This window comes from Paramormyrops kingsleyae, chromosome 14, assembly GCF_048594095.1.
Source record: "Paramormyrops kingsleyae isolate MSU_618 chromosome 14, PKINGS_0.4, whole genome shotgun sequence".
NCBI classification, from domain to species: domain Eukaryota; kingdom Metazoa; phylum Chordata; class Actinopteri; order Osteoglossiformes; family Mormyridae; genus Paramormyrops; species Paramormyrops kingsleyae.
Window position 1 is genome coordinate 14,382,106 of NC_132810.1, and position 27,348 is coordinate 14,409,453.

The window sequence follows — 27,348 nt, forward strand, 5'->3', positions numbered from 1 at the left end:
TGTCTGCTGAGAGACACGGGTGTGTGAGGTGCCGGTGCCGTCTGCTAATCGACCCGATTAGGTGGTCCTGCACAGCCGGATGAGATAATGAAGCCAGGTCCCTGAGGTCGCTCTCACACTCATGGGCCATGGGTGCTGGGCTGCCCTGCCTGGGGGGAGCGGCGCAGCAAGGGGGGGCAGATAAGGATACAGTTACTCTCTAAGAAGAAGCAAAGTTCCAGGCTACAGAGAGATAAAGCTGGAAGACGGTGATGAAACAGCCCCCCTCTCCATGGGAACGGCCCTGTTTGGGATCAGCATTTTTCATGGTGGGGGGGGGGGGGGCAGGCTGCTCTGTGGTATGCAGCATCACCCATGTTTCTTTTTTCTGACTTTCACTAGAGCTGTTTTATTCTTAAGCCACTGGCTAAAGAGGGATCAGAGCTGTTAGGGAATTCTCCTACAAGGCTGTCCAATGAGCAGACTGGGGGGGTGGGCCCGGTGCACGCTAGGCCTCCCCCCACAAACAAGTAGATCTACATTCGGTTATTAGTGCTAGCCTGTCAGCTGATTGTCACAGGGGTGGGGGCGGGGTCACTGGGGGCCGCCTCCTCATTGAGTAAGGTGTGCAGGAGGGGAAGGTGCCATGACCCGGACAGGCGGCGACTCAGCGATATGACGTCCTATCAGCGGAACTGCCTCGGTGCTCAGCAGGAAATGTGGCCTTTGATTGGTCTCCGCTGTGGTGGGAGGCCCTCCTGGAGTGAGGGCGCTGTGGGAACATCCCGCCCTCGTCCATATGTTAAAGGAAGCCTCAGCTGAATGTGCCGCGTCCACGATGCTCCAACAGCAGCACCTTCATCAGAGTGTGGAACCAAAGTCAGCTCCCCACTAAGCAGGATGTGTGTGCAGCTGGGAAGTTCCTACCAAAAGGAGGCGCTGTGTGGGTGAAGGTGTGGCCTCACCATGGAGACACATTTACAACCTCATTGTGTTACTTACGTTGTGGGAGGGGGGCGCTGGGCTGGCACAGCTACTGAAGATCCACATTCACCATCCCCTATGGATTTCCTCATCAACTATGTGGCCCTCAGCCCGATTGTCCTCTCGCCCTTGCCACTGCTGCATGTCAGGGCTTGCGTGTCGGAGGTCTTCAGGAGGGATGCTGAACCTGAGGAGCCAGACACCACTGAATGGACAACTTCTAATCAGAATCCACTCCCACATGCCCCAAACCCCAAACCCCAAGCAAGAAACAAAACTAGGAGGGCAAGGGAACATGAAACAGAGAACGGTAACTGTCAATGGTCAGCGTTTGCTAATGCCTGAGCTTGGTGCTGAGAGCAGAATCATGACTGTTAGCGGTGAGTGTTTGCTAATTCCTGGGCGGGGTGCAGGTCCATGCGCTTGCCTGAGAGAGCTGGGGGTGACTATCGAATAGCACTAAGGGATGCTATGATTCCACACGGCCATGTTCGGCCCCGAGGTGCGACATGCGCGAGAAACACATGCTCTCCCTCTCCACCCCAGCTCTCAGAGAACAAACTGCACGAATCAGAAAAGTACAGCCTGTCTGCCACTTCTCACCCTGCTTCTTATCTCATTCTGAGCCCTTCGAACTGGGTTATTTTCACAAACGGGCAGGACACATTATCCAAGCCATCATGGGATGATAAGGTCACCCCCCCCAGCTATGTGGTGCCTGGGGGGGGGGGGGCACTCTCATTGATGGCTGTGCTGCATGCTGCCAAAGGAAAGCTGCTTCCTGCTTGCTGAGATTTCTCTCTGATGCTGGACACACACCCAGACAGGCAGAGGGTGTCGGCCCATTTTTGCCAGCTTCTCGGTCTGGTTTTCTGTCACCAAATGACAGGATGGGTGACACTTGAGAGCCAGTTCACATCATGCTGCAAGCAGCAGATTCTGCTTTCTGACACATTCTGGCACTCCGCATGGAAGCCAGCATCACATTCCGGAATGGGAATGCTTGGGAATTCCATTCCAGTAATCTATTAGACCATTCCTAAAAAGCCAAAGCAGGTGAAAAATATATCCATGAGAGTTTTATTGTCTTGGGCTGTCAGGCAATGCAAGTACATTGTACTCCTATCCCCCCAACCCTGATTCTGTATGACCCCCCAGGCAGATGTGAGATCCAGATGTTGATGCAGACTTGCTGGAGACAGTGAGGGCAGAGGGGTCTCCTGCTCACAGACATCCGATCGCTTTCCCTTCTGCGGGTTAACGGGTCTGTAGGGGAGCATGAGAGGAACTGTAGGGGAAACAACTAAAGATCAATGTGTGAGATCAGATTCGACCACAGGTCAGGAGCCTGTAGCCTCAGAGGGCAGGGAGAGCAACCTGACCAATCAGACTGGAGCTCCAGCCATGACGTCTGCCCGATAAGCCTCCCGGCCCAGCCACACAGCCAATCCAAATGAGTCATAGTGCAGGGTAAAATAATAATACAATAGCTAGAATGTAGATTAGCAGAGATGTGCATGTTTACCCTGGCAAATAGGAGTAACACTGTCCTCATGAGACATACCAGGTCCGTCTCTGTGTCACACAAACACACAGTGAAGCAAATGGCCTCCCATCTGAAGGCTTATCTGCAGATCAGTGCCTGCTCCCACCCCTTCCTGTCTCCTGCTCCCTCACTTCCTGTCTCCTGCTCCCTCACTTCCTGTCTCCTGCTCCCTCACTTCCTGCAGCAGGAACAGCAAGTGACGAGCCTCATGCACTCCCATTCACCTATGTGCCATTAAATGGAGACACCTGGGAGCCAATTCCTTAGCCTCATGGCCAAGCAGAGCCCTCCAGAACAAACAGACAGTCAGGCAGAGACACACAGGCATGCACAGAGACATGAGTACACAGAGACACACAGGCATGAATAGAGACATGAGTACAGAGAGACACACAGGCATGCACAGAGACATGAGTACACAGAGACACACAGGCACACACAGAGACATGCAGGCACACACACAGACATGCATGCATGCAGAGAGATACACAGAGAAACACAAGCACACACAGAGACACACAGACACCCAGGCACACAGTCTCACAAACCAACAGCAAAGAAGCACGTGGCCTTTGTAGCTGAAGGAACAAAACAGAGTGAGGATGTGGTTGATGAGGGGAAAATGAAGATCACACCTTCCTATGTTTCCATCTTCCGACTCGTCAGTCAGCGGAAGACATTATGATGCAAGACAGCCATGACACATGCAGAGAATATTTTAAAATCCACTGAAGAGCCAAACTTTTCTTGGTGTGTCATCATCTATACACTAACTGGGTCATGTGACTGAGACGTGCCCTCAGGGCCCAGCTGGTCATGGCGAGGGTGACGGCCACAGAGTATCAGCAAGGCCACCAGCGCCACCTCAGTGTTTAGCAAGCGAATAAATGCCTAACGTGGCCCTAAACTTCAAACAGCATCGGGGCAAAACGCAATTGAACACGTCGGCGACAACAATCTGTCACAAACTTGCACCGTGATGTTGCCTTGGTCTGTGTCACGCCACAACAAGAGGGCATGGGATGTGTTTGATACTGCAGGGCCACCCATGGTGTGCAAATAAACATATTTTGGCGAGCGCATGAGTCATTATAATGAAGGAGATGACAGCTCTTTTAAAATGGAAGTAGCTCTGTTATTGAACAAATAGCTACTATTGAAGTGGCACAGACAGGGAAGGTAGCAATTTACGCGACACTCATGATTACATGCTAACGAAGCACATACAGTCCACGGTAAACATTACACGGTTACTACAGAAATACACAAATGCACATGTTAATTTACACTATATAAGGTGCAGTGTGGTGCAAAGCATGCTGGTAACTGCATAATTATTTCTGCTGACCAACCCGGTGGTGTCACATTTATGTCAGCCAATTGTGGCTAGTTGGTGGGAACATTGCAGATTGAGCACGGCTCATACACTGTCGATTCTTTCGATTTCTTCTGAAGTAAACAGCCAGCTTAAGTACCCATCTCATCTGGCCTGGGGGGGGGGTCACCGCCAGGGCTGTGACCTTCAGTGTGACCCCAGTGTGCCTCTTCTACATGGAGCTCATGAGCATTCCATAGGCTGAAGTTGCTGGGGGGGCAGACAGGCTTACTGAGGAGCATCGCAGCCTCTGAATTAATCTGACCTTTGACCTCCGTCCCTAGTGACTAGCCACACACACAACCCTGCAGACAGGGACTCTGTGCTGACTGGCTGATAGGTGCCCCGGTACAGCTGGGCTCTCTGAGATCCTGTGGCAGAAAGGCACCTGATTCCAGATTGACTGTCCCCCCCCGCAGGCTGCTGAAGGAAGTGATTCAGCTAAACCTATATAATTATTAGGATGAGCTCAGCTGAGACCAACTCCACAACAACCACACACAAAGGGCGCTTTTCCACCGCACCAAGTACGGTACTTTTGGTACGGTACTTTCAGTACTTTCGCTTTTCCATTGACTTCAGGTGGAGTAGCAGTACTGAAAGTTCCAGTACCGAAAGTGCCAAACCAGCTGGGATACTTCTTTGGTACATTAGGGTGGGACTTGAAACGTTTTCTTTGTCGATTGGTTATGCAAATAGCCTGTCGCTGAAACACAGTACAAACGCCGCCTTGAAAATATTTGCGAACTCAAAAAATAAACAAAAAAAAAAATGCTATTTGGTCATAAGAAGAAATACAACAAAAAGATCCGGATGGCATTACAAGAAATTAAAACTTATTTAGTGGAATATAGCGATGGCCTAGCAATGTGATTTTGTTATAAATATAGCGATGTGATACTGTTGCAATAAATATCGGGTTATTTATAAGACAAAAAAAGTGATTTAAATGATGAGTTGAAAATGATTACAATTGTCTGGGATAACGTATGCAGCGCTCATGAAAATGCAGCGGAGGTCAACTTTAAACTGATTTTTAAACATATAACAATCTGTAAAAGGAATAATAATTAAAATGCAAAGTTTGCTAAGTTTTTTTCCCTATGACAGAGTAAGAGAGTAAAAATGCTTTAGCAAAATTTTAACCCCCTGCGCTATAATATCTGTACAGAACTGAAAGTAAGAAAAAGCCTGATCTTAATCTATCTGACTAGCGATGTAAGAACTGGATGTGCATAACATGCGATGTTGGAATTAATATCACACACCGTCCAGTCCTATAATAGCAACACCTTTAAGTACCAAACTTTCTGTACCTGGTGTGGTAGAAAAATGCCCTTAAAATGTGGAGTGAGGCGACGACTTCAAATTGGTTGTTAAGGTGTAGGAAGCTCACAGGCCTGAGGCGATGACCTCCAGCAGTGGAAGATGGCCATCTGGAGATAATCTCTACACCATTTGGCAGCCAGCCCCCCAGGCCATGGGTTTAGCACATGCCTGGCACCTACAATGCCAGCTATCGCTTCACCAGAGCACTGGAACTTTCTAGAACATGGGCAACACCTCTAGCTGGGTCTGACTCCAATGTGACCCAGACCCAGGACCAGACCACCCTGGATTACACTCCAGCCTGACCTGGACCCAGGATCAGACCACCTTGGATTTGACTCCAGTCTGACCCGGACCCAGGACCAGACCACCCTGATTACACTCCAGCCTGACCTGGACCCAGGACCAGACCACCCTGGATTACACTCCAGTCTGACCCGGACGCAGGACCAGACTACCCTGATTACACTCCAGTCTGATCCGGACCCAGGACCAGACCACCCTGATTACACTCCAGTCTGACCCGGACGCAGGATCAGACCACCCTAGATTTCACTCTAGCCTGACCTGGACCCAGGACCAGACCACCCTGGGTTTGACTCCAGTCTGGCCCGGACCCAGGACCAGACCATCCTGGGCCTGACTCCAGTCTGACCCGGACCCAGGACCAGTCCACCCTGGGCCTGACTCCAGTGTGACCCAGACCCAGGACCAGTCCACCCTGGATTACACTCCAGCCTGACCCGGACCCAGGACCAGTCCACCTTGGGCCTGACTCCAGCCCGCCCCAGAGCTGGGATCCAGCCCAACTCACTCTCTCCTGCTTGTTCTCTTCCCTCTCTATACTTTCACTCCTGCTTGGAGGCCTGCAGCTGCGTGCACCAGCTGCACCCTGCAGCCCGCTGACACCCCCACAGGAAATGCCAAGCGGCAGCTTCAGGGGAGCACTGTGCCGCCAGCTCCTGCGGCCTGAGTGGGGAGGAACCAGCAGCCGGGTCGTGGGTGGTGACCCAGTCAGCTCACAGGAAGAAGTCGTCTCTGGGAGCTTGTGGTGTGGGCCGCACATTCCCAGCATGCACTGGGGTGCTGTAATATGGTATGAAGAGAAAAGGGCACCACGAACACATTAGAGGCTGCGGACATGCTGCCCACAGAGCTCAGGGGAGCCAGGGCTGCGCTGTCTGGTGTCTGGTCCAGGCTGGATGTGGAAGTGAACCCGGTCCCGCCAGCAAAGCGCTCACTTTCACATCTAGAAACTCTGGGCCCCCTAAATCTGCCGTGGTATCTGTGCCCCTACTGCAGCCCTGGTGTGATACCCGTGCAGCTGGGAGCGGGAGTCCGAATCATTTGTCTGGTTTAACGGTTAAAAGCCACACAGAGAACCACAAAGCAGCCTCACCCTAACCCTGATCTGTCCTTTACCATGGCAGCAACTGAACTGTGCGCAGTGTAGAAAAGAAAGCCCAGGTCAGGTCCATGCAAGTCACATCACACATGCGTGTGAGCACACTGCCCGCTTGCAGTCACCATGCGAGTACAGGGGGAACGTCACACATGCGTGTGAGCGCACTGCCCGCTTGCAGTCACCATGCGAGTACAGGGGGAACGTCACACAGACGGAAGCTGACAAACAGAAGATGACAGAAGTCGACTGACAGAAAATGACCGACAGAAGCTCACAGACAGAAGCTCACAGAGACAGAAGCCGACAGACGGATGCTGACAGATAGAAGATGACAGAGAAAAGCCAAAAGACAAAAGTTGGCAGACAGGAAATGACAGATAGAAGCTGACTGACAGAAGCTGACAGATGGAAGCTGACTGACAGAAGCTGACAGGGAGTGTCGGGCCAAGGTCTCAGAGAAGCCTTGGGAAACACCACTGCTGCCTGTCATTTGTGTCACCTGCCTCCTCCTCCGTCTCAGACCTGGCCAGGGCAGCCTTCAGTCTGTAAAGCACCCTGTGACTGAGGCTGGACACAGGCGACTGCACCTCCAGTGTGTGGCCATGAGTCACCACAGCACAGAACACTGGCTGATCAGCTTCGACACACCAGTCTCACCATGCCTCAGCCATGCTTTCAGAAACCCTCTCCTCCCCTCGCTTTATTAGTGGGATGCTTTGTGTCCATCTGCTCTTTGTCACCTACACATCCATGCAAGTCCGTGCACATCTACATCACCTTTAACTCGCACCTCAGCGTTAATAAGGTGCAGACACAGTGAAGTTCTAGAGAAGCTCTAGGTCTGAATCTCAGAAATGAAGCTACTGTCGTACCTTTGAGAATTAACCTGAAACATCCAGCAGAAATGTGTCATGAAGCTCTGGGTCACGGTGGGGTTCAAAGGCACCTCAAAGGCAGCAGCAAGGGCAGGCAGAGAACAGAGGCAGAGCGAGGCAGAGCGAGGCAGAGCGAGGCAGAGGCGCAGGTGAGTGGGCACCGGAAGTGACGTCAGCAGGATGCCCCATCTGATCAGATCATCGCCCGTGGCTCAGAACAGCATGTCTAATAAAAGACCAGTATGCTTCCTGTTTTCATGTCAAACTGTAACCCACAGCACAAAAACAAAGAGGAGAGTCACTGTCAGAGATGGGGCCGGAAACAGTGCTTTTAGAGTGTGCGTGGAGTGCGCGCACACACACACACACACACACACACACATACAAATACACACACACACACACACACACACACACACAAATACACACACACTCGTTTGTATTCACATCACTGGAGTACTGTCCATTCATTTCTAGGGGAAAAAACTAATCCCAACAATGACAACCTTAACCCCTAGGTGACTGGCTCAGAAGGTTAAGTCTCTGTGCCTGTGATCAGAAGATCATGGCTTTGAGCCCCAGCCTTGGTAGAACAGTCACATGTCTGTGGGCCCTTGAGTAAGGCCCTTAACCTCCAGTTGCAGGGGCACTGCATGTTAGCTGACCCAGTGCTGTGACCCCCAAGCTATGGAGAGCAAGATCAGGCCAGTGAAGTGAAGCATTCTAATGTGTACTTGTGCAAATGGCAAATATAGCATGTTTGTTGTCTTGTTTTACCCAGCCCAAACCCTATCCATGAATAACCAACAAAATTCAAGACGATTTGCATTTTTAGCTTTTTGATTGCAGTCACAGATTTTAATAAATTTCCCCTTGTGATGATCAGAAAGAAGGTCCTCGCAACATCAAAATGACAGTTTCTTATCACATAGTGGGGATATTTGGTCCCTACTATGTAATATTTACATGACCCCCCCCCACACACATATACCATACTTGACATCCTCCCCCATGGACACTGGATCTCAGGTCTGTGTGGACAGAGATGTCCTGTGGGGGCACTGAGTGACAGACAGGCCTATTCATCTGCAAATGGGCTTTCATTACTACACAGATGGGCATAGAGATGACACCCCCCCCCCAACAGTTAATAACCTACTGCATTGTGTTCGTATGGAGGAATAATTACAAGGGGAAAAGGAGGTGGCTGAGGTAGAGACAGAGGGAGAGGGAGGGAGAGAGAGAGAGAGACAGAAGGAGTTAGAGAGAGGTAGGGATAGAGAGAGGGAGGTAGAGCGAGTAAAAGAGATGGAGAAAGTGAGAGAGAGGGAGAGAGAGGGTGAAAGAGAGACAGAGGGAGTGAGAGATGGAGGGACAGAGGGAGGGAGAAAGAGATAGAGGGAGTGAAAGAGATGGAGGAACAGAGGGAGGGAGACAGAGATAGAGGGAGAGAGAGGGAGGGAGGGAAAGAGAGGGAGATGGAGGTAGAGAGAGATAGAGGGAGAGAGAGGGAGATAGAGGGAGAGGGGGGGAAGGAGAGAGGGGTAGATGGAGGCAGAGAGAGCGATAGAGGGAGAGAGAGGGAGATGGAGGGACAGAGGGAGAGAGGGGGGGAGGGAGAGAGGGGGAGATGGAGGCAGAGAGAGAGATAGAGGGAGAGAGAGGGAGATGGAGGGACAGAGGGAGAGATGGAGGCGTCATGGGCAGCAGAAGCCGGCAGCAGCCTGCAGTCAGGGACACGCCTGAGCAGTTTGGATCATGGGGGGGGCGGGGTTAGTGCTCAGCAGCCCCTCCCACTTTGGTCAATATGTCTTTTCCCCACAGCTCACCCCTCATCATCCTACCCCCCTCATGGCCGCAGGCTCAGGGTCCAAGCAGAAGGGGGCAGCTTTTGGAGAAAAAGTGCTGCTGTACTGCTCTGCGCTGTGGGGGGGAGGGCGGATACCAGATGTGCTGGTGTTGCACGTGATGCGGATGTCCCCCCCCCCAGCCACAGTGGGCTCTCTGTGCCCTCTAAGAAGTACGTCCTTGTCCCGGTGGCAACCGGACACTGAGCCGCACACTGCATCTGCCCTGTGTGGGCGTCGGGCTGTCGCTCTGTTGCCACGGCAACTTCCTCCCAGCCGTGTGACCCTCCCTGCTTGCGTGTCAGAGACTGCGGTGGCAACAGCCGTTAGAGCCCCCCTGTCCCCAGGACACGTGTTGGGGGCTGGCCCAACGCCCTTCGGCTACACCTGTGAGCGGGAGGCTGCAGGAAACACAGCACTAATTTGCGGGGGGAGCACCCGGACGGACAAGGTGGGGGGGTGGGGGCGCAGAGTCACAGGCCTGGCTCTGTCACACTCGCTGACTCCACACTGAGATCGTGTCACACTGAGACCAGGTCACACTAAGATCGTGTTACACTGAGACCGGATCTCACTGAGGCAGGGTCGCACTGAGATCGTGTCACACTGAGACCAGGTCACACTAAGATCGTGTTACACTGAGACCGGATCTCACTGAGGCAGGGTCGCACTGAGATCGTGTCACACTGAGACTAGGTCACACTACAATCGTGTTACACTGAGCCTGGGTCACACTGAGACCGGATCTCACTGAGGCAGGGTCGCACTGAGATCGTGTCACACTGAGACTAGGTCACACTATAATCGTGTTACACTGAGCCTGGGTCACACTGAGACCGGATCTCACTGAGGCAGGGTCACACTGAGACCGGATCTCACTGAGGCAGGGTCGCACTGAGATCGTGTCACACTGAGACCAGGTCACACTAAGATCGTGTTACACTGAGACTGGATCTCACTGAGGCAGGGTCACACTGAGGCAGGGTCGCACTGAGGCAGGGTCGCACAGAGACCAGGTATCACTGAGATTGGGTTGCGCCGAGACTGGGTTACACTGAGATCGAGTCACACTGAGAATGGGTCACACTAAGGCCAGATGGTACTAAGATTAGGTCACACTGAGACCAGATTGCACTGAGACTGGACTGCATTGAGATCAGGTTGCACTGAGACCAAGCTACACTTAGATTGGGTCACACTGAGTTTGGGAGACTAAAAAACATTATTAAAACAATGCAGCCCGAATGCTGTTGAAAAGGCCACTGTAACGTAAAGGCCTGCTGGTGAAAATGCCACTGTGACGTAAAGGCCTGCTGGTGAAAATGCCACTGTGACGTAAAGGCCTGCTGTTGAAAAGACCACTGTAACGTAAAGGCCTGCTGGTGAAAATGCCACTGTGACGTAAAGGCCTGCTGGTGAAAATGCCACTGTGACGTAAAGGCATGCTGGTGAAAAGGCCACTGTGACGTAAAGGCCTGCTGGTGAAAATGCCACTGTGACGTAAAGGCCTGCTGGTGAAAATGCCACTGTGACGTAAAGGCATGCTGGTGAAAAGGCCACTGTGACGTAAAGGCATGCTGGTGAAAAGGCCACTGTGACGTAAAGGCCTGCTGGTGAAAAGTCCACTGTAACTTAAAGTCGTACTGACTCCTTTAGCCTGAGCACTGGGTCAGGGTCAGGGTGAAAGCTCACAGTGCCGACAGCAGGGGGAGACGGTAGTCTGTCACATTCGCGGGTTTCCGCCATCATGGCGGCTTGTAGTACCACGACGGAAATAAATGCACTAACAAAGAAAAAGCACACGTGTCCAGGCGCACAAAAATATCTGACAGGATACAAAAATAACCCAAGCACCCTGACACCTGCGCCTGCACCCACACCCACACCTACACACAGGTGGCAGGAAGTCAGGCGGCGGGGGGGGGGGGGGGGCACAGAGCAAGAAAAATCAGACTGCTGCGGTCACAGACGCTGTCTGCGAGTGAGCGTGCGTGCGTCTGTGTGAGGATGTTTGTGAGTGTGTGTGCCAGTACCAAGCTTGGGTTCATCCCCACGCAGTCTAATGCCCCAGTTATAGGGGCAACAGTGGAACCCAGGGCAAGGAACCTGGAATACAGAACCCTGAGGGGAAGCCCTTGTACCTCACTCTGTCCCACCATGTGCTGTTCAAAATTGGGGGGGGGGGGCAATATCTGCCTCACACTGCCCAAGGAGGAGTAATTATGTGTCCAAAAGCCAGAGCCCTGCAGTGACAAAGGGGGGAGTCGTATCTGCCTGCTAACCCACATCCTCCTTGTGCTTTATGTTATTCATCTAGAGGAGGTTGAGGCAGCAGCGCACTTGACTCATGCTGACCAGACCAAACTGCAATTGCAAGCTAGACGTGTTCTGATGTACTGCCACCTGCTGGCCATAAGCCTATACTGGAACCATTTACCTGATAAAATGACATATGATGTAATAAAGAAAAGCAAAAAGACAAGCAAAGCTGATATTATAGCAAAGTACATGAGACTATAGAGCAGGCAGAGATAAAAAGCGTGAAATCAAATATCTCTGCGACACGTTCCATATAAAATTCAGCAGTTATTGCACTGCATGTAGAAATGATGCTTGTTTGTGTAGTTTTATTTTTAGCCACAAGATGGAGCCAGAGGACTTGCAGTTGCATACGGGCAATAAAAGGTTAATGAAGCAGCCCCCAGAATCGACCCGGTATAGGTACCTGTAAACGAACCACCCTGTACTGCTGCAAGTTTGAGTTTTGTTTACTGGAACAGCAGAGACACTGAGGTGGGAAATCACCCTACAGAGGCATGACATCATCCACACACACATCTGAGATGACGTTCCCTGAAGGCAGGGCACAAATTAATAACATTTCATTAAATAAAACTTTTACATAGCTCCCCCAACAGCAATAACGTGAGTCATGCCCCCCTCCCCATCTTAAACACCTTTAATTTGCTGGGTTACACTGAGACTGGGCCTCTTAAAGGCTCTATTCTTCAAAATTCAGAATAAAATGTCCAATCATGAGGCCTCTTAAATTTGGGAGACTGAAACAGCATCATTAAAACTAGACGGCTCATTTGGCCTGAGCACAGGGTCAGGGTTATGGTGACCGCTTGCAGTGCTGTCAGCAGGGGGCGCCATTAGTTTGTCCTTACTCACAAGCTTCCGCCATCATGGCTCCGCTGAAGGGGGGTGTGGGTCACCAATGGTTTTGGGTACCTTCTTCACATCCCGCTGTAGTTTTTTCTGTGATTGACTGTCAGAGCTGCTGTACCGTGCTGTAATAGGAGATGTAATGTTAGATTTGATAATGGCTGCGTAGAGCAGAATGATAAGTTGACACCTGATCCTGTATTTTTCAGCTGCCTATAGAGGTATCTAGGTTATTGTTGAGCTTTTGCAATAATGTGTTCAATATTAGTCCTCCACTTCAGGTTATTGCTAATGTATGTTGGGAGGAATTTAGAGGAGTTGCTGATGCCCACGGCCTGCATCTGCCAGGACCTCACAAACCATCAGGCACCGCTGGGGGCACCTCCACAGCCTGCATCTGCCAGGACCTCACAAACCATCAGGCACAGCTGGGGGCACCTCCACAGCCTGCATCTGCCAGGACCTCACAAACCATCAGGCACAGCTGGGGGCACCTCCACAGCCTGCATCTGCCAGGACCTCACAAACCATCAGGCACAGCTGGGGGCACCTCCGCAGCCTGCATCTGCCAGGACCTCAAAAACACCCAGGCACCGCTGGGGGCACCTCCGCAGCCTGCATCTGCCAGGACCTCACAAACCCTCAGGCACCGCTGGGGGCACCTCCGCAGCCTGCATCTGCCAGGACCTCACAAACACACAGGCACCGCTGTGGGCACCTCCGTAGCCTGCATCTGCCAGGACCTCACAAACCCTCAGGCACCGCTGTGGGCACCTCCGCAGCCTGCATCTGCCAGGACCTCACAAACACACAGGCACCGCTGTGGGCACCTGTATTTGCCGGGAATTCACTGATGTAGGACATACATAGGAGTGTGTTTGCCAGATGTGGGGGAGCAGCCACTTGGGCGGAGTCCCATTGTTTGTGCCCCCTGCATTGTTCGTAATGTGTGCATAGGGGTGTGAAGACCATGGGAACATCACGGGAACATCACGGTAACATCACAGTGCCCTTTGCAGGCCTCCTGATGCAGTGCAGAGGGTGCTGTATGTGTTGCATTCACTCCTGTCTTTATCATCTTCTGCTTGAGCTCAGGATAGAGCAGAAGGAGCATCGTTTGGACCCCCACCCTGCTGCCCTCACTCTCAAACACATTAGAAAGGCTCAGATTGAGAGGGGCAGGCATTGGGGGGGGGGCAGCTGGGATTTGGGGGGGATGAGCTAGAGCTCTGTGAAGAGGCGGGGCTGCAAGGGGTGGCGTTTAGAGGCTTAACTTCCTGTGAAACATTGTAGCAGTGGCTCACAAGTAGGTCACAGTGGGTGGGGGGGGGGGGGGCAGACCTCAGCTGCACAGTAGCATGCTGGGTAATTTACTGCAGAGATATTGGGAGGCAACCCTCAGTACTGCGCAGTGTGTAACTGAACTCCATGGGCACAAGCAACATACACACTGAGCATGAACACACACTCACACATGCGGTATACACACTGAGCATGAACACACACTCACACATGCGGTATACACACTGAGCATGAACACACACTCACACATGCGGTATACACACTGAGCATGAACACACACTGGAACACGGACACACTGAGCATGCAGACCCCTGCGCACTGAGCCACACGCTTCTCCCATGGGCTGGTATACGCTGTATCAGATGCTGTATCAGAGGCAGCTCAGGAACCCAGGTCAGTAAATCTGTCGGATTGCAGCCGCTAGCCTGGGTGTCCCTGTTAAGCGGGATCACCACAGAACCCTGTGTGGTTCAGATCGGAACCTCCTGGAGGCCACTCCATGCCATGCACGAAGGCTATCTGACATACTGGGCTGATGGTTTTGAGGGGATTTGCCTCTCCCCATCAGCAGAATTCACCCTGGGCTCATTTATGTGAGCTGCCTCTATCTGGGCAAAAGTCCAAGGCCCGTTTTCAATGTGAGTGAAGCCCAGAATCACAGGGTAACACAGCCTGTCTGCCGAGAGCCGCCAGCCACTGCAGGATAGCCCTGCAGCCATGGATGGGCAGGCCAGACACCCAGGGGTTAATATGGAGAGACACTCAGAGCAACAGTGCAACCCTGGTGGGGGGATCATGGCATCAACACACACACACACACACACACACAGACACGCAAACAAATGGACTCCACACAGGTGGCTGTTCCCCCACACCTGGCATGAAGACAGGACACAGACTTGCCATTTCCAGCGAAGACAACATGAAGAGAAAGAAAAAAAATAGAGGAATGGAGGAACAGAAGGATCTGGAGGAGGGCAGGTCAGGGCCCACCGCCAGCAAGCAGCCGCAGAGCACGGGCACAGAGTCCATGCCGCAGATAAACACTGAGACAGAGTGACCAGGAGACAGGCGGGGAACACAGCACCTGGCAGGGCCTCTGATGCAGGCACACAGACAGACAGACAGGCACACAGACAGACAGACAGGCACACAGACAGACAGACAGACAGGCACACAGACAGGCACACAGACAGACAGACAGACAGACACACAAAGCGCAAAATACAGACACATTTGTGAAACGCAGAGTTTCGCTCTCTTTCACTTCTTCTCTTCTCTCCTTTTCTTTGTGTGGGGTGGGTGTGTTTGGCATTTCTAGCCCATTATTCCCCTCACAAGATGCAAACAGAGCCGGCCTGTGCAGAAATGATGATGGTGTGGGGGGTGCAGACGACTGTGGAGCCGCACAGTCTGTCCTTTGCCTTCCTCTCTTGGGCTGCTAGACAGACATGGTGCTTGGCTCCTTAGCCGGTGTTGTGGCACCAGGATGCCGCACAGCATCATGGGAGCACTGGAATTTTGGCTGGGGAGTGATGGTGTCTGGGAGGGGGATGAAAGAGGAGGCATGGACGTGAGGCTGGGCACACAGTGCCCACACTGCTGATTTTCCCACAATGCCCTGCTCTCTCATTCTGCTTGAACACATGGGGACGAAGGTTGGGGTTACAGGGAGGGTTCCTCAGATCCCCACCAGGTCTGTCGTGGAGTTGAGCCCCCTTCACTGTTCTCACCACAAGCTACCCACAATGCAATGGGGGGAATGTGGATGTAGGTGAGGAGCTGACCGCCGCATCACATCTCTGGGAAGGTCACATGGGAAGAGCACGAGAGAAACCGCTGGCTGTTTGTCCCATTCTTTTCAATCCGAAGCGGTATCCTAGCAACCCTCCGGTTGCCATGGAGAGGCCTTTGGTCACCCATCCCCAGCCTCCTGCCTCTCCCAAGCGTTACAGTCAGCAGGATATTGCCTCAGGTTGTCGAACATCCTCTGCCTGCTCTGACCCCGAGGCCAGCTACCATCGCCATGGAAACCTCAGGAGCCCTTAGTATGGCGGATCATGTTACGCCTAACATCCCAGAACTTAAGATTTGGGGTACAAATTGCCATCTAAGATGTCTCTGTTCCCGGAGCCCTGGCCAGCGAGGCCTCCGCAGTGCCTGCGAGAGGCTGTCAGGAATCCCTCACGCCAACCTCACCACTGCAGTGTCTGCCAATCCGGCACGTTGCTGTCAGCAGTGCAGGCGGCTGTGCAGACGTCCGGTACGAGATGCAGAGAAGAAGTGAGGACAAAACGGAAAGCAGGCGCCTAACTTTCATGGAAAGCTATTTAAAGGGATAAAGTTTTACAGCAAGGGACCACACCACTGCTAGGAAGAGACTTGTGCTATCATCCTCAGAACTGCAAGAGTTTAAAAAAAAATTTAAAAAACAGCCAGTGTTGGGACAGGGTGATTTTTTTCGGAAAGACAGGTCATCTGCTATTTCAGTACTGGAGGGTGGGCCGTAAATTCTGGCTCCACATACAATACAGGTTCAGTCTTACGTTTAAATCACAGAGCGACCATAGATGCGCAAACTTCTCGCAACCGAATCTAACCTAAAGCTCGACCATGTATTAATAAAAACGACAACACTGTAATACGGTGCTGATTTCGTTTGAGACAGTAATAAGGAGTCCGTATACGAGGCATTATTTGAAGAGAGGCGCTTTCCCGTCGTCACCCCGCCCAAGGAGCCCGGCCGCCCCCGCCGCGGAGCACCGCAGACTGCACGCTGTTACCCTTCTCGTTTCCAGGGTGTCCGTGAATCGAACAGGACTACCGTACCGGAAAGAGGGAGGGAGAGAGGGATGGAAGGAGAAAGCAACGGCGCTATAAAGTGGGCGTGGCATCAGGGCAGCGAGCGGAACCCTATGAATATTCATGAGGCCACCTCGATATTAACTGTGTGGGTGAATATGACATTGGCATGAAAGCCTATGCTGTGGCGGAGGGAAATTCAATTAAAACAAATATTCACAATAAGAAGTCATTTAGGCATGCAGATGGCTTTCCTGCTGCCCTCAAAGCAGAACTCATTTAAGGCAAAAAATAAAACAATTACGCTGGAAATATACAAATCAAAGGTACAGAAAGGGAATTACGGGCCCAGATGTTATTTTTTTTCAGTAATTAGAAACATGCTTCCCAGTTGCTAAAAGGCATGGTTCTGTCATAAAATGTACACCAACTGGCAAATTAAACTAACCGCAGTGAGACGCTGCCAGAATGTTTTCAAATATCAGCTTTGGCATTTATGTATTTCAATGCATTTCGCGATCAACGTAATTAAGACATTTTTATTAATTTTCTAAAAGTATTTATTTTTGGTTCACATATGTTATTCACTATATCATGACGATTTATTTTTACAATTACCCTAATTTTCATTAATTTTCAAAATGCAGCAAAATACTGTAGCGCCCGGCGAACCGAGGCATCGCGAGAGCAGCGAAAACCAGGGAGATTTGCTTGCCGGGACAGAACACGCTCTTTATTCTCGTCCTGAACAGGACTGTACACGCCACGATCGGGAAGGCAACTATAACCATAACAACAATACAAGAGCTATTTACAGTTACAGACAGGGACTTTTTACAATTGCTCATAAGCATGCCAGGATATGACAACTGACAGTGCTACACTGCCCCCCTCGCAATGGTCGACCATCCCGGTAACCACCACCCCCAGTCCCCACCTCAGTTCTGAAGCGAGTCCCAGGGGTCCGGCAGCTTGCAGCTCTTCTGGGCCAGCTAAGCTTCCAAGCCACTACACGCATCCTCCCGGCCAAACGGTGCCATCTCGCGGCCCTGTAATGCCACCTAAAATGCCTCGGTCAGGCACGCCTGGTGGTCACGCTCCTGCTTCCAGCTGACCAGCTCGCGCTACTTGTAGCACGCCTCTTCCCTACTGAGCAGAGCAGCCTCAGCTTGCTGCCTCTGCTGGCTGCACTCGCAGCTGGGGTCGTGCTGCTCCTTGCGGCTGGCGAGCAGTGAGCCTTGGCTGGCTGGCGAACAAGCTCAGACAGGGAGTGAAAGGGCTGGCAGGAATGGCTTTGGGGTGTGCTGGGGCAGAACAGGGCTCTGGTGGGCCCCGCTTCAGGGCATGCCACACGGGTCCAGGTCACCTCAGAAATACAGAGCGGCACAAGACATGGGCAAACACTCGCACAACGTGCAACACACAACCACAACCATTAATATTAACAACAACAGCAGCAGCTATTTACAATTACAGACAGGGGCTATTAATAATTGCCCGCAAGCATACCGGGATATGCTGACTCCCCGCAGGGGCTACAATACATTTACAGAACAAAAGTAATGATGTAAGTAATGATCCAAAATAAAATAAAAAACAGTATGAACCATTAAACGGGTGTTACCTGTACAGCGAGATAAAATCTGCAGCGTACTGGCCATGAACAAATACGAAGATGTTAGTAAATGGGCGTCTAAGCTGATATAAGAGGGACAGAGACTAGAGAAAACGTCAGAAGACCGCGGCAGATCCGGTCTTAGGCTGAGGGCCGCGGCCGATCCGGTCTTAGGCTGAGGGCCGCGGCCGATCCGGTCTTAGGCTGAGGGCCGCGGCCGATCCGGTCTTAGGCTGAGGGCCGTGGCAGATCCGGTCTTAGACTGAAGAAAGCGCAACCTGATCTCGGCCTTGAGCCCATTTTCTCTTGATCTTGCCTTGGTCTTGGCTATAAGTCTTGAAATATTAGAAAACATATTATTTGAATCGATATACAAATATACTTCTTTCCCTTCACTAAGCGTAAATTAATTTTCCTGCGCTGTCCTTTAGTGCTATTTAAAATGTACTACATCTCTCATCTGCCCAAGCGGTATAACGCCATTGGACAGCTTCACAGGGGGCAGGGGCTGCTGAGAAGAGATATTGAGCCCTTTAAAAATGAACGTGAAAGACACAGGGAAGATGGCGACCGTCCGTCTGTTTGTTCGTAGGTCTCTCACAATCAGTTGGATTAGAACTCGACCACCTTGGGTTAGTTTCCATCTGCATGTATGTGCTGTCCTGAGCCTGGCTGTCCATGTCAGCTCGTCTTGGGTGGATACGTCGTCATCTGGGGAGCACTGCCAATCAGGGCCACAGCCAGATATGAGGTCACCGAGGTCCGGACCTCGGCAATTTTTTAAGAGCTAAAAATAAAATTTGAAGCTAAATATTCACCTGAATAATAATTTTTAAAAAGTGTAGTTGAAGATGTCTGCGGGCCAAGTGCCTTCTTATTCAGTTCAAATGTGTTATTAATAGTGTCTGCTGTGTGTGCGAGAGAGAGCTGGGGCACTCAGAGTCAGCATGAGAGAGGAGGCGCCACTTAGGAACCGCAGGCCTGCACTTTACGGACAGCAGTTCCAGGTCACGTTGTGCGTGTGTCACCCCGCAGCATCGGAAGGGAGGGGGGGCAGGCTGCATGTCATTCGGAAAGACAAAATTATGATCATTATCCGTAAAAAACATTCTAAAACTGCAACCTGCTGATGTGTTTGAAGTAAAGATAATTGTATGAAACATGTTAAATATAAGCGTAGGCTAGGCTACTCTGGTCATGTTAAAGGTGGGGGTTCTTTCATATTACGCCTAATGGGCTAGATTAGACTAATGTTTCACATAACATCATTAATAAAAAATAATAAATGAAGGGGGTGGTATCAGTGTCCATAGAAACGTTTCAAAGCCAAATTTAGATATCAAAACAAGTACATTTGATGTTGGCTTGTATTGTGATTGTTAATTTTCAAGTCTTGGTCTTGATTAAATCTTAATCTTGTCTTGGTCTTGGTTGGGATGGGTCTTGGCCTAAATTTGGTCTTGGGTTTGATGAGTCTTGATCTCGAACACATCACTGCTGGAAACTGTAGGACAGGGGTCTCCAACTCCGGTCCTGGAGAGCTACTATCCAGTAGGTTTTCTATCCTACTTGGCTTCTGATGAGCCACACCTGGCCCTGGGATTTACCTGAGAACAGGTGTGGCTCATCAGAAGCCAGGTAGGATTGAAAACTGACTGGTTAGTAGCTCTCCAGGACCGGAGTTGAGACCCCTGCTGTAGGAAAATGTTCCACATTTCGTACAAAGACACAAAGCAGCACATGTCGTTCTGGCACGTGGGCATGCAGCTTCTTCAGAGTGAGGAGCCACAGCATGGGATAGCGTGTCTGAGAAGCAGGGCTGGGTCAATGGCTCAGCCAGTACTGCGAGCGCCAAAGCATGCATATGTAGAGGTGCGGGGAAGACAGTGAAGCTGCACTGCTGCAGGGTGATGAACGGTCAGTGAGGCTGCACTGCTGCAGGGTGATGAACGGCCAGTGAGGCTGCACTGCTGCAGGATGATGAACGGCCAGTGAGGCTGCACTGCTGCAGGGTGATGAACGGCCAGTGAGACTGCACTGCTGCAGGGTGATGAACGGCCAGTGAGGCTGCACTGCTGCAGGGTGATGATGTCCTCGTCCTCAGAGAGCTCCTCCTACTGGCCAGCAGGCAGCATAGACAGAGTCACGCATGTAACATCAAAGAGACAGGGCGCCTTTGTGTGTTTATGTCATGTCTGATGCAGGCGTGGTCCGTGCAGCCCAGGAGGCTGCAAGCCCCCCCCCTCACTAAGGCTCTGATGCCCTGTGGTGACCAGAGGGCTGTTGCCATGGTGATCCAAAGCCAGGCCTGAACAGATCTGGGGTTCATACACACACCTAAGTAGGCCGATACACGCTTCAGTCTGCACACAGCTAAATAAACACGCTTACACACACCTAAGCAGGCCGATACACGCTTCAGTCTGCACACAGCTAAATAAACACGCTTACACACACCTAAGTAGGCCGATACATGCTTCAAGGGTTCATTTACATCTTCATGGTGTCACATAAACTGGGTGTGTATTGTGATGACATTATATCTGTTAATATTGCGACAGCGTGTCTGCCAAGGGGTGACAGGACAGACACTCCCCTTCATGCCTGGCTGTGAAACTCTGCAAATAATTTTTTAAAAGCCGCAAAATAAACTACAGCCTGTGATTACATGGACTGCCCAATCCCATCCAGCTGCCCGTGACCCTGAGCGTGTGCGTGTACGGGCCCTCCAATCCCATCACGCCACCCGTGACCCTGAGCGTGAGCGTGTGCGGGTCCTCCAATCCCATCACGCCACCCGTGACCCTGAGCATACATGGGCCACTGGCGACACTGCAAGCGAGAACACAAAGGGAGGCTCATGCACGAGGGCACCACGTAAGCCACGGCGGGGGATGGGGGGGCAGCCTCCTGTTCCCAGGAGTTGAGGGCAGCGGGGTCACAGCAGACAAACGACCCTGCCAGCATCAGCAGAGAGGCCCGGGTTCAAAGGTTAGCCCTTCATTTTAAGCCCCCCCATTGACTCCATATATCTGCATGTATTTATCCAGCACAAGCGTGTGAGTGTCTGTCTGTAACCCAGGGCCCCCCCACCCCCACACCCACACCCACGCCTGTGTAATCCCCGCCAGCTGGACCCATAGGCTAATCCCTCCCCCCACCTCTGTATTGATCAGCTGGGCCGGGGATCCAGGTCGAGAACGGGACAGGGAAACAGCGTTGGGAGGGCGTGTGCATCTGTGCATGGGGGGGGCATGTGGGGGGGGGGGGGCATGTGGAGGGCGGACTCAACCAGAGAGCATAAATAGAGACGGCAGGGTGCAGGAGTGAGAGCCTGAGTGGAAACAACCCCCTGCGCTGCTGGGCTGAAGCCGGGCTGAAGCTGGGATGAAGCCGGGCCACCCTCTGGACAGACATGCTTACGCTGACGTACTGAGATTGAATTTTCCATGAAGGACTCCAGGGACAGGGGGGTGCGTGGGGGGGGCACATTTCCCACATTCTTCCAGATGGGGATGTCCTGTTCTCCTCCAGCACCCCCTCCCCCCCATCAGAGACGAGAAGATACCCCTTGGACCCCAGCCTCGCGGTGGATGGATGGACAGACGGATGGATCAAGCACCTCTGCCTAAGCCTCCCATTTAGCACGGAATTCTAATCTGATGCCAACCCGCCGTTCCTGATTTGGTCTGTCAGGACGAGGTCCCCGGGCGTGGGCGGTGCACCCATCCGGTCAGCCCCTTCGCGTCACACCTCCTCCCCAAATTTGGGAGGCCCCCCATCTCTACTGCCCTCCTTTCCCTTTTTCCTTCTGCGTCGTTTTTTAAAGCCACATACAGGCTGGTGTAGAAACGTACCACAGGATGGGGGGGAGGGGAGGGAGGGGGAGGGAGAGGGGGAGGGAGGGAAGGAGATAGAGAGGAGAGGGAGAGGGAGAGGGGGAAGACACAGAGCTGAGAGAGCATTATCCAGCATCTTGGTGCGATGCTAACGACTTAGCACAGAGGGCTAGCACATTCCTGCAGACGGCGGCATCCTGCCTGCGTGTGAGCGAGCGACGCGCCTGTGACATTGTCACCGTGACACCGTGTGACCGTGACACCGTGTGACCACTTGCCCACCTTTGTTTCACTACAAGCAAGAAGATCCGCAAGAACAAAACAGCGAGCAGGTGCTGCTTGAACCGGCACTGTCGCACGGGAAAGGTACATCACCGCTGCAGACCCCCCCGCTCACGCTGCTCCTCTCTCGGTCCCCTAAAGCTGCTGTGTTGCTCCGCTGCCGCGTGACGCTCTGTCCGACTCCATCTCTGCTGCGGCGGACACGTTTCCCCTGACGCTGACATGCGGGCGATGGCAGCTCCGTACGAAGGCTCCGCGTGCGACGGACGTGCCGATGCAGGATGCTGAGCGCAGAGGGAGCGGCAGCCTTCACGCTCGGGTTTGGCTCTTTGTGTTCACAGTGGACCTTGATTTAATTTCACACAATTAAGGCACGCGGTGAATGCCAAGAGACAGACCGCAGACACCACAGCAGACAGAGCCGGAACACACAGGACACGCATCTCTGCAAAGGAACATCCAGTGAACACCCAGCGTGAGAGGCTAAGGTAGTACAGGAGAACCGCTGGTCTGGGTCCAGTGTGTCTGCAAGGCCTTTGGTCTCCAGCTGAATATAGCGGTAAACATGCTGCACGGTTTCCTGTGTATGTCTGTCCCACCTGCAAATCAGTGACCCACACAGTCACTGCACAGGTGAGTTCCAGGGGAATCATCCTGTACAGTACAAAACTCCACCATTTTAGTTCATATAACCTAATGAGAAAAATCACAATAAGCCTTGAAAAAAAGTATCCGCGTAAGGATTTCAAAGGCAAGTCGGAATCCCAAGGCCGAAAACAACTGCAATATCGGTAAGAATCACCGTGACCACGGAGCACACGGAGGGAGCAGAACCGGCCGGCCGGAGCGGAGCCGCAGAAGTGCGGCACTGCGGCGCCTCCGTGCTAAGTGGGGCTCACAGGCATCATCACGCCGAAGTGCATGCGGATTTACAAAAGCGTGGCATTCATACAGGCCGGAGCAGCGTTTCTGAAATTAATCAATTACGACGGTTTTTTTTTTTTTTACTATGAACTAAAATATAAGAGCAGCAAATGTCTAGACAATTATTAAGTTAAGGTGCGTGTGACTTAAGCCGGGAAAAGAATGCAAGCATCATGATCAAACAAGTTAACATTACGCATAAACGCATCGGAGCACAGACGCAGTTACACAGACACCTACTGACGGTCAACCCGGCAAATAATAAGAGGTCACAGCATCTGTTTACTAAGCACTTAGACATAATTTTGTTTTCTCATTATAAATTATATAAGTAAAAGACATCAGACGCGTTTCAGGCGCGACCCTTGGTTCGCGACGATGATGGTTCATGGGGGACATGGCACGCTAATGACGGTGACGGGCTGTTCATATGGCCAGCTGACGGGACACTGGTGCCTGGGTCAGGCTTTACTCATCCACGCCGTCAGCCTCCGCCCCGCATGGGACAGGAAGAAAGCCGGTCGTTCCGACACGCAGCGCACCGCCTCAGGCCAGAGGAGGGAGGGGGAGCAGCGCCTCTAAATGCATCGTGTGCGGCTCCGCATGGGAGAAGCATCCCGCGACAGTTTGCGGAAACATACTGCAAATATCAAGCACGAAACGCCATCTGAGATCATGCATTTGCGTTATGGGCACACGGACGTTGATTCCGATAGGTGATGATGTGCATATTTCCATTACTGCGGAGGTGTTTGGGATTTTGTCTCATTGAAATGGGCTATTAGGGTAGTGAAACATGAATTGTCATTTATATTTAAATCACTTGTAAGCATCGCAGCAACGGGATTTCATGAAGAAAAAAAACAGACCGCATCAGATTACTTACAGCTGAAAAAAAAAATAATTTCGAAGGAATGGTAGTTTAAAGTGCCATCTCTATTGAAGGTTAGTTAGTGCTTTTTACAGAGAGAAGGCAGAAGGAAAATATAAACGAAACACGAAATCACACCTTAAAACGAAACACGGTCCTTGATCAGGTGTTAAATGCTGACTGCAGAAGCCTTCATACGCAGCCGTATAATGTGCGGCCTTTATTTTTACCTGCAAGGTAGGAGCAGACGTCAGCCTTAGAGAAGGCAATAAAACGACGAGACCACGATAAGGCAGGGTCACCTCAGCAAAAGATCGCTGTCGATCTGTTTCATTTGTGTATTTTAACGCAGGTGGAGACAATATAAATATACCGAACACTAAATCGCCATACGATTATATACCTATAAATGACCGAACCATTAAACTGCAGTTGCTGTCAACAAATGAACACCCAAATTCATGCTATGTAAAACATTTTAAATTCTGTGATATGGACATATGTATATTTCAATAGTAAATGCGAACTTATTAAATTGTGTTTATTTTAAAAATGTATACTGGGTATATTTAAACACAAAATGGTTTTATTTTAGAAACATATTTCTATTTTAATAAATAAATAAAAATTAGAACAATAAAAATCACCTTCGTTCTTTGATTCTGGTCTAACCCCAACCAAAGACACAGAAATCGCCCCACAAAACCAACCTAACCATTAAAAAACTAAAAGCATCCTCAAAAATAATCTTTAACATGTTTTATGGGGTAAAGTGTGTTGCCTTCCTGAGGAAAAGCGCTTCCGACCCCCGATGTGACCGCTTCAGTGGGATGGCATGGGGCTCGCCGAATCCTCACTAATGGACGCAGTTATGATAATCAGCAGGCTGCAAATGACACGGCTGCATCCGCGGCCCCTCCGTCATTTTCTCATGTCCTACCGACGACACGGGGGCGGGTATGGGGTTTCCGACTGACAGAAATAAATCAATAAGCAAATAAATAAAAATAACGTGCTATTCCGCGAAGCTGCTCCAACATGCCTCATGCTATGTAATTTCCGTTTTATTCCTTTGCCAGAAATAAAGAGCACAGCGGCGGGAACGGCAATACGTGCTTTTCTTTGTTTCCTGTCATCCTACGGCGCGTACAAAAGTAAGCAGGAATTGCTGCTGCAACACGGGGCGAAATGCCAGGCATCAGTACCCAGACCGTCATTATGCATTACGGGGGTCACCAGTGAGGTCAGTATAAAGCATGGATCTTAAATAGACTGTCTTACCAATATGCACAAGGCCAGACAGTGGTACACACGTACATGTAAAATTTCCCGGGGGGCAGCAGGAGTCCCTCCCCGCCACCTCGTCTTTGTTTCCCCGCTGCCTTTCTGAAGAGCTGATCCTCCGGGATAGACCAGGCTGTGCGACTCTGACCTCTGACACGACAGGATGTTTCATTATTCTAACCACGTGGATATGAGGGGGAGGCGCGAGTAATAATAAATCTCAAAGTACAGGGAGTCTCAATGCAGGTGTTCCGGGCAATTTGGTTTCCCTATGTTTCCCCTGTCTATCAGGAAATAATGTTTCCCCTAATATTAAAGCAAAGAGGTATGTGAAATGTCTGAAAATCACTCAGGTACATTATTACATGTGAATACTGTATTGTTATTAGTAGCGAGGCCCAGAGTTGCTGTATACCTGTTTTAACAGGGGGGAACCAAATATCCTGGATGTCAGGAAATAATGTTTCTCCTAATATTTAGGCAAATATGTATGTGAGATGTCTGAAAATCACTCAGGTACATTATTACATGTGAATACAGTAGATCGTCGCGCATAATATAGTCTTATAAGCAATACTATACCGTTTTCATCAAGAAATATGTCTATCCAGCGAATGAAATACTTTAATTTATTATCGGTAAAAACAAAAAACATCGAAAAGGCATGTGATGTTTTAAAATATATGGCTTGTTTACCTCAAGAGCTTCGAGAAAAGACATGAAAATAACAGCGAAACCGTGTACAAATCAGCGCGCAACAGGGGAAACGTAGGGAAACTGAATTGCCCGGAACACCCGTTACAGATGAAGATTACGTCATCATCTTCACGCTCATCACATGCAGTGACAGCCAGCAAAACGGTTCTTAGGATTAGCTGCAGAGTGCTCTGGGTCACAGAAAGGATTCCCGAAAACTTCCAGGAAACTCTATTAGTTCGGCTGGCGTGGTAACAGGCCTCGGTCACCCCAAAATTCTGCGCTTCAGCAGTGGTAGCCCAGTACGGCTGAACCATGCGAGTCTGATGCGCCCCCTGCTGGATAGAGGGGCCCAAACATATTGAAACCAGCCTAATCGCTATTGTTTCCTGACAGCATTTACCCGCTGCGTGTAAGGGCAGACAAAATGGCCATGTGGCCCAGACTCTGACCAGCCACGACATTCTTTGAGGCACAGGGAGCCATAAACGAAGCACACCCAAAGAGACTGCAGTTTAAGGGACCACTCGTGCATAAGAGAGGACGCCATGGGGGTATGAGATCACGCACACGCAGTGACACAGATGAGCAGAGCACCCGCATGAGCAACCCAGAGGGACAGAAAGCTAACTGGTAGCCTGCTCTGTGCCAGGACATTTGGCTCAAGCACAGCACCCCTCTTAGAATTTTAACCAGCTTATGTCAGTTGACAGTGGGGGGATGGTCTCCAGTTTTACTGGTTCTCGTTCGCAGGTTGTTACTAAACTGTCCCTCTAAAATCAGAGAAATCACTTTTAACCTCTTTAAGAGTTTAAGCTTTTCACAGATTTAAACGCATTTGCATAATACAAGCAACAGACGAGTATAGAAAAGCATATAAAACAGACCTGCGTGCCGCTCCATCCGAAAAGGATGGTCTAACTTTTACAGGTTAAAGATCCTGGAAGACAGACCGCGGTACTGCATGGATGGATGGATAGAGGCGCCATGTTTGTTACGGCCGCAGAAAACGGGTCAGCGGCGTACAATGATACTATGTCGCCACCTGCTGACCGCGCATATGAAATGCAACGTTCACGGGTCTATTTCAGGTCTTTGTTCTGAGCGGACTACCCGACATTACAAGCATGATATATAAATAAAAAATATGATAAATGATTCGCAACAGCACACACGCATTTTATGGAGATGAGCAGCACAATAAAACCCAGTGCTCTGCACATTC

The 27,348-nt window shown here is 51.0% G+C and overlaps 1 long non-coding RNA gene across 3 annotated transcripts; it reads right to left on the reverse strand.

Moving 5' to 3' along the window:
- Nucleotides 1-312: 312 nt before the first annotated feature.
- Nucleotides 313-27,133, reverse strand: LOC111859634 (uncharacterized). 3 transcript variants are annotated; one of them, XR_011982606.1, is made up of 5 exons: nucleotides 27,011-27,133; nucleotides 12,515-12,633; nucleotides 12,066-12,146; nucleotides 982-1,150; nucleotides 313-902 (listed from the first exon to the last, which is right to left on the reverse strand). It is a non-coding gene; the product is annotated as an uncharacterized lncRNA (long non-coding RNA). The 3 variants fall into 3 exon arrangements; XR_011982605.1 differs by having other exon boundaries at nucleotides 12,066-12,193; XR_002841865.2 differs by lacking the exon at nucleotides 12,066-12,146.
- Nucleotides 27,134-27,348: the final 215 nt, after the last annotated feature.